Consider the following 14602-nt stretch of genomic DNA (forward strand, 5'->3'; position numbering starts at 1 on the left):
CCCATTTAATCATTGGGAAGACATAATATCCATGCACAAAGAATGCTAGATAACAGTGAAAGTTTATAGAGAAAAGCCAGCTCCTAGTAGTAATCAAACAAAAAAAAGCAATCATGATATAAAAGACAATTCAGGCTACTTTTAATCAGTGTAGTGTTACTTTTTATTTAGCTAAATAGAGCAATCAAATGGCTTTGTTTATACCTGGAACAGTTCTTTTCCCAGGTTACACTAATATAACCCATATTAATCAAGTGGGCTAGGAGAAATTAAAATTAAATTGCACATTTGATTGTAAAAGTGCAGCATGCTAATTACATACATCTTGCCTTAGTCATATTGTTAATTTATAAGTAGAGTTGTAATTTATGTATTATGTCATTTTAAAAACTTTTGTCTAAATATTTTGCTGATGAGAATTCTTGTTCAGTTGCTCAGTCATATCCAACTCTTTGAGACCCCATCGACTGCCCACACCAGGCTTACCTGTCCCTCACCATCTCTCAGAGTTTTCTCAAACTCATGTTCATTGAGTTGGTGATGCCATCCAACCATCTTGTCCTCTGTCATCCCCCTCTCCTCCTGCCTTCAATCTTTCCCAGCATCGGAATCATTTCTAATGAGTCCGCCCTTCGCATCAGGTGGCCAAAATATTGGAGCTTCTGCTTCAGCATCAGTCTTGCCAATGAATATTCAGAACTGATTTCCTCTAGGACTGACTGGTTTGATCTCCTTGCAGTCCAAGGGATTCTCGAGAGTCTTCTCCAATACCACAGTTCAAAAGCATTATTTCTTTGGCATTCAGCTTTCTTTATGGTCCAACTGACATCCATATACGACTACTGGAAAAACCATAGCTTTGACTAGACAGACCTTTGTTGGTAAAGTAATGTCTCTGCTTTTTAATATGCTGTCTGGGTTTGTCATAGCTTTTCTTCCGAGGAGCAGAGTGAAACCGAAAGTCGCTCAGTCGTATCTGACTCTTTGCGACCCTATGGACTATCCATGGAATTCTCCAGGCCAGAATACTGGAGTGGGTAGCCTTTCCCTTCTCCAGAGGATCTTCCCAACCCAGGGATCAAACACAGGTCTCCCACACTGCAGGCGGATTCTTTACCAACTGAGCCAAAAGGGAAGCCCAAGAGTACTGGAGTGGGTAGCCTATCCCTTCTTCAGGGGATTTTCCCAACCCAGGAATTGAACTGGGGTATCCTGCATTGCAGGTGGAAACTTTACCAACTAAGCAATTAGGGAAGCCCTTCCAAGGAGCAAGGATCTTTTAATTTCCAAGGAGCAAGCATGTTTTAATTTCATGGCTGCAGTCACCATGTGCAGTGATTTTGGAGCCCAAGAAAATAAAGTATGTCACTATTTCCATTGTTTCCCCCATCTATTTGCCATGAAGTGATGGGACCAATGGAGAAGGCAATGGCAACCCACTCCAGTACTCTTGCCTGGAAAATCCCATGGATGGAGGAGCCTGGAAGGCTGCAGTCCATGGGGTCGCTAAGTTGGACATGACTGAGCAACTTCACTTTCACTTTTCAGTTTCATGCACTGGAGAAGGAAATGGCAACCCACTCCAGTGTTCTTCTCTGGAGGATCCCAGGGACGGAGGAGCCTAGTGGGCTGCCGTCTATGGGGTCACACAGAGTCGGACACGACTGAAGTGACTTAACAATAGCAAAAAAAAAAAAAAAAAAAAGCAATACCTATATCTTAATTGGCTTACAGTGGTTATATATTTTGGGAAGAAATTTAGGATATCTTTTATTATTGGACATAGTATTTGAAGTGAAAATCAAATGAAGTTAGGATATACACAAAAGCAATTGAAGTCAACATTTCTATAGTTTCTTTCCTTAAATTTAATTCATATTGCTTTTGGTTTTGGACTGAAATACAAATACAAAATTATTTATAATTGTTTTTACTTAGGTTCATTTTTAGAAAAGAAGAAAAAAACAGGTAGCAAAGATGTTTTGTTTAATTTCACATAAATCTACATGTGGTACTGCTAAATGTTCTCCATAACCCAGTGCACTTCTGCATACTTGCTGATGTTTGTCCAAATTGCAGGGAAACCACCTCACCTGGAAATAGTGTCTTCAGTTCAGTTCAGTTCAGTCACTCAGTCGTGTCCGACTCTTTGCGACCCCATGAATCGCAGCACGCCAGGCCTCCCTGTCCATCACCTACTCCCGGAGTTCACTCAGACTCACGTCCATCGAGTCCGTGATGCCATCCAGCCATCTCATCCTCTGCCGTCCCCTTCTCCTTCTGCCTCCAATCCCTCCCAGCATCAGATTCTTTCAATGAGTCAACTCTTCGCATGAGGTGGCCAAAGTACTGGAGTTTCAGCTTCAGCATCATTTCTTCCAAAGAAATCCCAGGGCTGATCTCCTTCAAAATAGTGTCTTAGGAAGTTCGATTACAAATTGTTTGTCAGTGACACCAAACATCCTATTCTTTCTAAGGTTGAATAAACCACATATTAAAATTATTGTGTTTTTAGATCTCTATGAAGACAAATAGAACAGATTTTCTTCAATTCTATCCCTCTATTTTTAATGAATATGCAATCCATTGAGAAAGAGGTCTTCATATTTTAAAAATATAGCAACTTGAAATGCACTGCTGCTGATTTAGTAGCTAAAACAAGTTTATATCAAGAGAAATTATTTTTAAGTAATAGTTTGAATTATTTTCCTGTTAGAAAGTTGTCACTATTCTAACTAGAAACCATATGTTAATAGTCGGCGGTCAGGTAACATTATTTTAAGCATGACTTGTAAATAGACACAAAGATATCAGCAGACACCTTTAGGTTTTGTTTTATTTTATTTTGATACATGTTTTTCTCTCAAATTTTATTGGAGCTGAGATTTCTAAGTGGATATGATGAAGAAGTTACATAGAAATACAGTATTACTGTATTTAAATGCAGTGTGATCTGAATCAGTGAAGCCTGGGAATATCCAGATATAAAGTTTATCTGATTTAACATCTTTAAGTGAGGACAGAGACTATAGCAAAAAATCAAGCAAACACTTTAAGATACCAAACTGTATAATAGCCCTCTAATTGCTTTACACTGAAGAGCAAGTTTCTAAGCCATCTATAAACTAAAAGGCTTTGTACATTGAAAACATGAATTTTACGTATACAGTTGCCATCTGCTGAATATTCTGAATTTTTGCTATTTAATAGCTCTATCTGAACTTCCCCAGGGGCTCGTCGGTAAAGAATCTGCATGAATGTAGAAGACGCAGTTTCCACCCCTGGTTCCGGAAAATCCCTTGGAGAAGGAAATGACAATTCACTCCAGTATTCTTGCCTGGAAATGTTAAAGACAGAGGAGTCCAGCAGGCTGCAGTCCATTGGGTTGCAAAAGAGTCAGATACAACTTAGCAACTAAACCAATAGCTCTATCTGGACTTGAAATTTATTTGGCTAATTCCCATAGAACCAAATATAAAGCAAGAGATTTTTATTTTGCTTATTTGCCCTACTAATTAATCAAGAGGTAATATTCATATATTTATCAGAAACTTACAGTACCATAAGATATTGATTTTGCAGGCTTTACTCTCCAGAATGTAGTGAAATATTTTCAAAAGTTTTTGGTGATATAATTGTAAACAAGAAAGTAATAGAAAATAGTAAGGACCAAGTCAATTAAAATATCATGTACTTACTGTAATATTTGGTAATGCACAACACACAATATTCTTAGTCATTCTTATGTTGATGACTTTTTGCCATAATATTTTATTTATGAATTATGACTAGGGCCAGATTGAATCTCTCTCTGCAACTATGCAGTGATAAATATCAAACCTAGCAATGCAGACTTCACTTTGTTGCTTTATTAATGTGGTTTAATTCTAAATCTAAAAATCTACATTATAGTTCTTTGTCTTTCTGTTGAGATTTTCAACAAACACAGTGATTGCTGTCAATGGAATTATCTCATGCAATCTAAATGCTTAAATTACAGTCATCCTCATCTTTCCATTACCTAATGGATATTTGTTTAATTATGGATATTTTTCACAGCTATGGGATCTTTAGTATTACTCTGATTTGTAAAAGTTAAGGTCTTATACTCTATTATGAATTTATTCTCAACCTTCAACAAAAGTCTTGTTTTGCAGCTGCAAAGAATCCGCTTCCCTCACCCCCACATTTTCCTTGTCTGGCTTTAAGCTCCATAGTGTAATGTTTTTGAACTTTGGATCTTTGATATAGTCAACTTCCTCTTGTTTTAATATCTAAAGTTGTGGCTGGATGCATTATTGATAAGTGCACTGGGAACTTCTGCTGAAGCTTGTGAAATAGTTATTTGGTGTCTGAGTCATGAAAAAAGATTCTTATGGAAACTTCATTATGCCTTTTCTTACGCATGGCATGTGTTTGATTACTTCTGCCACCTTCTTAATGTTGATTGTCAGTTTATTTTCTTTCTCCTTGAAATTGCTAGGTATCATTTAATGCAAAGAATATACCCATCTGTAGTGTAAATTATGCATGTTTTTATTTTAGCTCACTTACTCTGAAATCCAAGTTCTTTTTCTAAACAGCAAAAAGTTAATTTTACATTTATGCATCTTCCCATGTGCTTTGTGCTTAGTTAGATAAAGTTTGAAAAGCAGTATTCACTTCTTTTGCTTGCTTTTTTAATTAAAAAAAGAGAAAGGAGCTGAAATATTGTCTACATTTTTTCCAAAGGAAACCTAAGTTGCTACATCATGACCTTGGGCCAAACCTATGGTTAAAGCAACTAGAATGAACTTATATTCAAAATGAAACAATATTTTAATGAATGCAGCTTTTATCTAATTTAATTTACTTTTATGAATATTAAAATGATTGACTAAGTTCACAGAGTTTCTTGCAACCATTTCTTTTTTTTTTTTCTTCCAACCATTTCTGTGGACTTCAGCACAAGAGAACATCTCACTGCCCTGCCTGACAGAGAGACACTCCGGTTGCTTTTCTAATGGGACTCATTTTTGCTAGAAAAATTATATTCTTCAAACAACAGAAGCTAGGAGACATTTCAACTGAATGAGTTTACCGACCATCTGAATCTAAACCAATATTGGCTTTCCGTGATATCACAGACCCTCTTCAAGAAACTGAAATATCAAACATTTTCTGCACCACTAACTATATCATGTTCCTATATGATCATCACTGTAAGTGAAGGACCTTAAAAGATAAACATATATGTGTGTGTGTGTGTGTGTGTGTGTGTGTGTGTGTACTTGGAGCTCACTTTTTTAAAAAAAATTTTCTGCAATTCTTAAAGGTCACACTCCATTTACAGTACTGCAAAATATTGGCTGTATTACCCATGTTGTACAATACATCTTGTAGCCTATCTTACTCCCAATAGTTTGTACCTCTCACGTCCTCCTCTTCTCTCTCCTTATTGTTTCCACTAGTTTGTTCTCCATATCTGTGAGTCTGTTTCTTTTTTGTTATACTCACTATCTTGTTATATTTTTTAGATTCCACAAATAAATGATACTGTACAGTATTTTTCTTTCTCTGTCTGACTTTTTTTCACTTAGCATAATGCTCTCCATATCCATCCATGTTGCTGCAAATGGCAAAATGTGTTCTTTTTATGACTGAGTAGTATTCCTTTGTATTATGTGTACATACTTTTTTATCCAGTTATCTGTTGATAGACACTTAGATTAGTTCCATATCTTGGCATTTGTAACTAATACTTCTATAAACATTGGAGTGCATGCATCTTTTTGAATTCATGTTTTTGTTATTGTCAGGAGTGGAATTTCTGGGTTATATGGTAGTTTTGTTCTAGCTTTCTGAGAAAACTCCATAACGTTTTCCACAGTGCCCATTCCAATTTACATTCCCACTAACAAAGTAAAAGGTTTCCCTTTTCTCCACATCCTTGCCAACCTTTGTTATTTGTATTCTTGATAATAGATAGCCACTATACAGATGTGATGTGATAGCTCATTGTGGTTTTGATTTTCATTTTCCTGATGATTATCTTCTCATGTGACTATTGACTATCTGCATTATTATCTAATATATACATTTTCATGATTAGTTGAAACATCCTGGGTATGGTGTTACATTGAATTCAGCATTTAAGAAAATAGCTGTTTTTCCCCTTTTGTAAGTAATTCTCTGATTAAGCTCAACCAAGATTTCTATGCATGAAATGACACATGATAGCTTTCACTACAATCTGCCTAGACATAGGATAGACATTTAATAATAAATCATATAAAGGAAAGAGGATATTTAATAATTCCCTATATTTTTTCCAGGCGCAGTTTATTTATACTCATTGACTATTTAGTATTCTAGCTTTTATTGTTGAGTTAACTGTTTTTCTTGATATAGTAAGAGATTATAATTTTTCCCAATACTGCTACTGCTAAGTCACTTCAGTCGTGCCCAACTCTGTGTGACCCCATAGACGGCAGCCCACCAGGCTCCCCCGTCCCTGGGATTCTCCAGGCAAGAACACTGGAGTGGGTTGACATTTCCTTCTCCAATGGATGAAAGAGAAAAGTGAAAGTGAAGTCACTCAGTCATGTCTGACTCTTAGGGACCCCATGGACCGCAGCCCACCAGGCTCCTTCATCCATGGGATTTTCCAGGCAAGAGTACTGGAGTGGGGTGCCATTGCCTTCTCCATTTCCCAATACTATAACTGTAATAAATTCTTTACTCACTCATTTAACAAATATTTATTGAACATCTACTATGTTCCACTTTTTTAAAGTCTTTGGATTCATCAGTTAGCAAAATAAGAGAAAAGCTCCATTCTTGTAAACTTTTCATTCCATCAGGGAAACACAGTAAGCAAGTAAAGTATGCAAGTTAGGAGGTGATTAATACTATGAAGTAAACTAGAACAGAGTGAAGAGGGGCACAAGTATTAGGTGGAAAATGTTATTTTAAATAGCATGGTTTGAATATCTTTGAGGAGAAGGTGATTGGATAGGCATGAGGGAGTTGAACATATAGATATGAGAAAAGAGTGTTTCAGGAGAGGGACCAAGCAGTGTGGAACTAAGCAGTGTGGAAACACATCAAACAAGGTGATAGAAAGCAAGACCAATTCGGTTGGATAGATGTGAGACAGAAGAGCAGCAAAAAAATAAGGCTGAAGAGATGAGTTTTCAGTGCGGGGCACATAATGTAGAAGTTTTGGCCTTGGCCTGATCTCGATTAAAAGAATCACTCTGGTTACTCTATTGAGAATATCTTCTATGGATGAAAAGTAGAGGTGGGGAGACCAATGGGAGAATGGGGTTCATTGCAATAATTCTAGCCAAAGGCATTCATGGATTGACCAGAGTGGCAAGAAAAGGTTTTCAGATTCTTTTTGGCATCATTGAAAGTCCAAAAACAAAAGCCATTAAGATACAATTAATGAGTTGGAGTTATTATTAATTAAACTAAGAATTATAATTTTATTCTACCATTTTTTGAAGGGTGAATATATTTTATTTAACTACCAGAGTAAATTAAATTTGGATCCATTTTAGACTACCATTTTAAAATTCACTTAACTACCCTCCTCTGTGTGATGAGAATGATAGTCTCGATTCATTCACTACATCATCAATGACTCTGTCCCGCTACCATAAAGGTATTTGTTTCTGATAGGAAAATTAGTTTCAGTTCAGTTGCTCAGTCGTGTCTGGCTTTTTGCAACCCCAGGGACTGTAGCACGCCAGGCTTGCCTGTCAATCACCAACTCCCGGAGCTTACTCAAACTCACATCCATCATGTTGGTGATGCCATCCAACCATCTCATCCTCTGTTATCACTTTCTCCTCCCACCTTCAATCTTTCCCAGCATCAGGATCTTTTCCAAAGAGCCAGTTCTTCACATCAGGTGGCCAAAGTATTGGAGTTTCAGCTTCAAAATCAATCCTTCCAATGAATAGTAAGGACTGATTTCCTTTAGGATGGACAGGTTGGATCTCATTGCTGTCCAAGGGACTCTCAAGAGTCTTCTCCAACACCACAGTTCAAAAGCATCAATTCTTTGGTGCTCAGCTTTTTTATAGTCCAAGTCTCACATCCATACATGACTACTGGTAAAAACATAGCTTTAACTAGAGAGACTTTTGTTGGCAAAGTAATGTCTCTGCTTTGGAATATGCTATCTAGGTTGATCTTAGCTTTTCTTCTAAGGAACAAGTGTCTTTTAATTTCATGGCTTCAGTCACCATCTGCAGTGATTTTTTGAGCCCCCCAAAATAAGGTCTCTCACTGTTTCCATTGTTTCCCCATCTATTTGCCATGAAGTGACGGGACTGGATTCCATGATCTGAGTTTTCTGAATGTTGTGTTTTAAGCCAACTTTTTCGTTCTCCTTTTTCACTTTCAAGAGGCTCTTTAGTTCTTCTTCACTTTCTGCCATAAGGGTGGTGTCATCTGCATATCTGAGGTTATTGATATTTCCACTGCCAATCTTGATTCCAGCTTGTGTTTCATCCAGTCCAGCATTTCTCATGATGTACTCTGCATATAAGTTAAATAATTAGGGTGACAATGTACAGCCTTGACATTCTCTTTTTCCTATTTGGAACCCGTCTGTTGTTCCATTTCCAGTTCTAACTGTTGCTTCTTGAGCTGCATAAAGATTTCTCAGGAGGCAAGTCAGGTGGTTTGTTATCCCCATCTCTTTAAGAACTTTCCACAGTTTGTTGTGATCCACTCAGTCAAAGGTTTTGGTGTAGTCAATAAGGCAAAAGTAGATATTTTTCTGGAACTCTCTTGCTTTTTTGGTGATACAACAATGCTGGCAATTTGATCCTGGTTCCTCTGCCTTTTCTAAAACCAGCTTTAACATCTGTAAATTCACTGTTCACATAATGTTGAATCCTGGCTTGGAGAATTCTGAGCATTACTTTGCTATTGTGTGAGATGAGTGCAATTGTGTGGTAGTTTGAGCATTCTTTGGCATTGCCATTTTTTGAAATTGAAATGAAGACTGACCTTTTCCAGTCCTGTGGCCACTATTTTTTCCAGATTTGCTGACATATTTAATGCAGCACTTTCACAGCATCATCTTCTAGGATTTGAAATAGCTCAACTGGAATTCCATCACCTCTACTAGCTTTATTCGTAGTGATGTTTCCTAAGACCCACTTAAATTTGCACTCCAGGATGTCTGGCTCTAGGTGAGTCATCACACCATTGTGGTTATCTGGATCATGAAGATTTTTTTTTTTTTTTGTATAGTTCTTCTATATAATCTTGTCACTTCTTCTTAATATCTTCTGCTTCTGTTAGGTCCATTATTAACCTCTAATTGTTCCTTCAATAACGTGCATGTTCTTTCATCAGCCTATAACTGAAGGAGGCAATCAGTGACATAGGGAAAGCTTCATTATTAATGTGACTAACTCAGAATATGTTAATTTCATCAAAAGCAGAAACATTATTCTATGGGAAAAATTACAGTCGATCTTTGAACAACTCACGAATAAGGAGTGCTGACTAAACTCCATGCAGAGGTGAAAATCTGCTTATAACTTTTTTTAATCTTAATTTTTTTAAACTTTTATACAATTTAAAATATTACTTTCCATTGATAGCTATTACAAAATATTCACTATATTCCCAGTGCTGTACACTATATCCTTGAGCCTATCTTTTACCCAAAAGTTTATACCTCCCATTCCTCACCCATATACTGCCACACCCCATTTCCCACTGGTTTGTTCCATGTATCTGTGAGTCTACTTTTTTTCTGTTATATTCACTAGTTTGTTGCATTTTTTAGATTCTACATATAAGTGATATCACTTATTTGTCTTTCTCTGTCTGACTTATTTCAGTTAGCATAATGCCCTCCAAGTTCATCTATTTTGCTGCAAATGGCAAAATATCATTCTCTTTTTATGGCTGAGTGCTGGGAGGGATTGGGGGCAGGAGGAGAAGGGGACGACAGAGGATGAGATGGCTGGATGGCATCACTGACTCGATGGACGTGAGTCTGAGTGAACTCCGGGAGTTGGTGATGGACAGGGAGGCCTGGCGTGCTGCGATTCATGGGGTCTCAAAGAGTCAGACACGACTGAGCGACTGAACTGAACTGAACTGAAGTGTTTCATTCCATTTATATATGATGTGCTTTTCCACACTATTTACAATTGTTTATAACTTTTGATTCTCTAAAATTTAACTACTAATTGTCTACTACTGTTGATAGGAAGCCTTACTGATAATATAACCAATAACATAAAGTAAATTAACATGTTTTATAAGTTATATATGTTGTTTACTATATTTTTATAATAAAGCAATTGAGAGAAAATATACTATTAAGAATATGGTAAGAAAGGGAAAATTTAATTTACATTTTAATGTACATTTACAGTCCTGTACTGTTTTTATCAATACTGTAAGTTTATGTTATCTGTTTCCAAGATAAATACTCTGTCATTACTACATCGATAGTGTCTCATATGATACAAAATATTATAGATGTTATACATATTACTGAAACTAGACATAAAATTAAATATAATGTGAATAGGTAATTAATGTTTATTTATAGGTATAATGATTCATGGATTGATAACAAAGAAGTAGCAATATGATTACTTTATGTTAGCCTAGTCTAGTTGATATGATTGTTTCACAGTAGCCTAGTTTATACACTAATGATTGTATTGTTATAAAATTTTTTTCATGTAGTATTATAGCCCTATTCATAATACAGTATTGGAAATATTGTTAATTAAAAAAGAAAAAACACTTACCTGTGATGATAGGCTGATATGCAGTTTCTCCAATATGAGGGAGAGAAGCATAGTGTGTCATAGTGTAATTCTTTGAAAGCAAGTTATAAGACAGAAAAGAAAACTGACACATTATAAATTTTGTATTTAATGTCACTTGCCTTGTGCCTATGCTGATGTAAAGATGGGCTATCCACTTCAAAGCAAGTCTCGCATACTATGTTCTAAATGTATATTTTTGTAAATTTATTGAAAACATCTGAGTATAAGTGGAATCATCGTCCACTCCTTGTTGGTCAAAGGTCAACTATAAAGTACAATTTAACTTACATGTACACTTTGAGTAGAATCTAAAAAAATCATGGGGTTATTAATGTCAGAAATAAAAATTCAGAGATACACATTGGCCTACTCATCTCCCAAATGAATATTATGACACTTAGTTTGTATTTAGAGAAATCTCAGATTGTGCATCTATGTGATACTGAGTCTCATTTGAATAATATTATTAAATGCACATGCCCAGAAAGAGGTAGTTCAAATATTTTCCAATATATTCATTATTTTAATTATATTTCAGCCATGGGTGTGTGTGCTCAGTCATCTCCAACTCTTTGCGACCCCATGGAATGTAGCCTACCAGACTCCCCAGTCCATGGAATCTTCCAGGCAAGAATACCGGAGTGGGTTGCCATTTCCTTCTTCAACCATAGTCCTATATATTTTTATACGTCCCCTTAACAGTCACTTGTGCCTTGTTAATATTTGCTGTTATCAGAGGATTCTTTAATTCAGGTTCATAATTCTTCATATTTATATATATTTTAACAATAATCACTCCTAGCCATCATATACACATACAAATACACAGTCTCACATCCCCTAGCTATAGATTCCTAAAAGAAAAACTTTAAAAATTCAAAATAGAACAGAGGCCCTGATTAAAATTAGACATGATGTCCTTTCTTATCAATGAGAAACCAAAGATTCATATATTTTCATTTTTATTGAGCATATCTAAGACCCTAAAAATTTGGTTAGCACTTAAGTAAATCTCATATCATACTACTTACCAGTTTTATGTGCTTAGCTCTCAGGGTCTTTTCTAGTGTTTCTTGAATTATAAAATTACTGTTCATATTATTGTTTTCATATGTTCATCATCATAATAATACTTTGGAAGTATTGAGCAGAATCTGTTTTTCTTAACAATTCAAAATATTGAAAAATATTATTCTTTCCCCAAAATGTTTCTCTGAGATCTAAAGGACTGAATATTATTCTGTGCCTTTAACTTAATGGAAAAAATGAGTTAATAGATGATTTTATAGACATGGTAATATTTTAACAGGCCTTATTTTAACAAAGAAAATGAGAAATAACCATTTTTAGTAAGTAACTACTAGCAAGAAATGGTTAACATTCCATGCAGAAAGAATCAATACAGCCATTTCACACTAAAGTTGAGCAAATGGATTAATTGTATTAATATATGAAACTTGAATTTGTGTTCCATTGCCATTTAAATAAAAATCATCAATTTCATAAAATATGTACTTATGGCACAAGGTAACTTATGTCACAATCTAAAATCAGTTCACTATGAGATACACTTAAACAGTGATGCATGTCATTACACCTCAATTAAACTTGAAAACAAAGCTAATCATGCTCTATGTGAAGCTCACATGAGTTCAGTGGAGCTTTTGAAAATCAGTTATATTTTATTCCTTTAGTAAATAATATATCAGCTTGATTAGCCATGTCATATATTTTTTTTAATGTTAAAGAATGAATGCAACTAAATGACCCCAAAGTAAACTTAGGAAACTTTCCCAGTATTTCATGACCTAATGGAATCTGGACAAATTTTTTTTTGCAGCCTCACTGGTTTTGGTGGACATAAAAATTTTCATTAGTGATAAAATAAATCAGGTATTATATTTAGTTTATGCTATATGTTTTCAGTGACCAATCCAGTATGTTATAAAGAAGACTTTCTTTTAAATATATGCTATTACTATTTTGGAAATAACTATGACTGTAAGTATACATATTGACCAATTATTGAATTTTCATTTTTCTCAATGAATATATTACATATTTATAAAGCATCAAATAGCAAACTCACATAAAAAAAAACAAACAAAACACTTATTTTTGAAAATATAAACAAATAAAAACAAAAGTATTTTTTTGAACTTCTTGGTTTTTCAGATAAATTCCTCAAGTTCCTAGTCACTTTGACTCAAAACTTCTAAGGATATCTATGTTTGTTTCTTCTCAGCCTCCTGTCTTATACAATATTGATACCAAATTCTTGTTTTAGCTACCTTTAAGTTTAATGCATTCTATCTTTTTAATCCTCTTTGCTCCTTTGGTAGTTGAGTCCATTTGATTTGCTACCTATAGTATTTCATTTTTTTCTAAATGTTCATTATTGCCTCTACATTTTAATACAATTTCAAACACAGCTGTCAGAGTTTCCTTCTAGAGCATACTTGGATTTCTCTCCCTACTACTATACTAGATACTTTTTAACTCCCCACTAAAAGTAAAGGTCAGTTTCTATCTTTGCAGTAAATTCATGATCTGATTTCACCTCATTTTCTTATTTATCTCGCTTAATACACCTTATTTTCCACAATCTTTCATCCAGCTAAGTTGTACTGCTCACTATTTCCTAAACAAAGCTTGCATTTTCCTTTTATTTCTCAAAACTGAATTCAGTCTGGAGGCATTTATTGAAGACTTGGACTGTGACAGTTTCTGTGCCAGGAAACAAAACAGATTAGAATTCATCTTCTGCTTTGTGAAGAGTTCTCAAAGTCTAATGGGAGAAAAGATACATAGAAATTATTTCAATAAAATATGAGATATTAACAGAAATGAGTTCCAAATAGCAAAGAAATACTTGGCCATTATACACATGCTCTTCCATCTGTGGATTTCTTCTACAAATGTCAAGATTCAAGACCAATGGTACCACTTCAGTGAAGGATTGTACAGTTTTCCAGGTCACTCACAAGTGCTCTCTCCAAGTCAGAGCTACATTACCTGCTGACTTCATTTTCCCTAAGTTCTTATCACACATTGCCTGTGTTACAGTGTTTGGTGAACAGATGAAATATTGCCTGCTATGTTGTAAACCCCTTAAATAGAGGGTCCTGCCCACAAGAATGTAAAGCTAAGTAGCAGCAGTATATAACTGCTTATACTGGGCATTCAATAACAATTTTCATGAAAGAAAATTATGGCTTATGGAATAAGCCCTCTTGGAGGAGGTCACAATTAACCCCACCATAGAACTCCCAGAACTTACACAGGGCTGGGAAATAGACTCTTGGAGGGCACAAGAAGAACTTTGTGTGAACCAGGACCCAGGAGAAAAGCAGTGACCCCAGAAGAGACTAACCCAGACTTTCCCAGCAGTGTCTGGGAGTGTCCAGGAGTCTCCAGCAGAGGTGTGGTGGGTGGTGGCCTGCTGCAGGATTGGAGGCACTGAATGTAGCAGTACATGCAGGGGATCTTTTGAAGGAGGTCACCAATATCTTCATTATTTCCACCATAGTTTGAATCAAAGTGAATTTGCTCAGTCTTGTCCCACCCTTTGCGATTTCATGGACTATAGCCTAACAGTCTCCTATGTCCATGGGATTTTCCAGGCAAGTATACTGGAGTGGGTTGTCATTACTTTCTCCAGTAGATATTTCCGACCCAGGAATTGAACCTGGGTCTCCCGCATTGTAGGCACACGCTTTACCGTCTGAATCACCAGGAAAGTCCCCACCATAGATTCAGTTGAGTCCAGACGCTCAGTCGTGTCTGACTCTTTGTGACCATAT

The sequence above is a fragment of the Budorcas taxicolor genome, chromosome 9 (genome assembly GCF_023091745.1).
Source record: "Budorcas taxicolor isolate Tak-1 chromosome 9, Takin1.1, whole genome shotgun sequence".
Taxonomy (NCBI): domain Eukaryota; kingdom Metazoa; phylum Chordata; class Mammalia; order Artiodactyla; family Bovidae; genus Budorcas; species Budorcas taxicolor.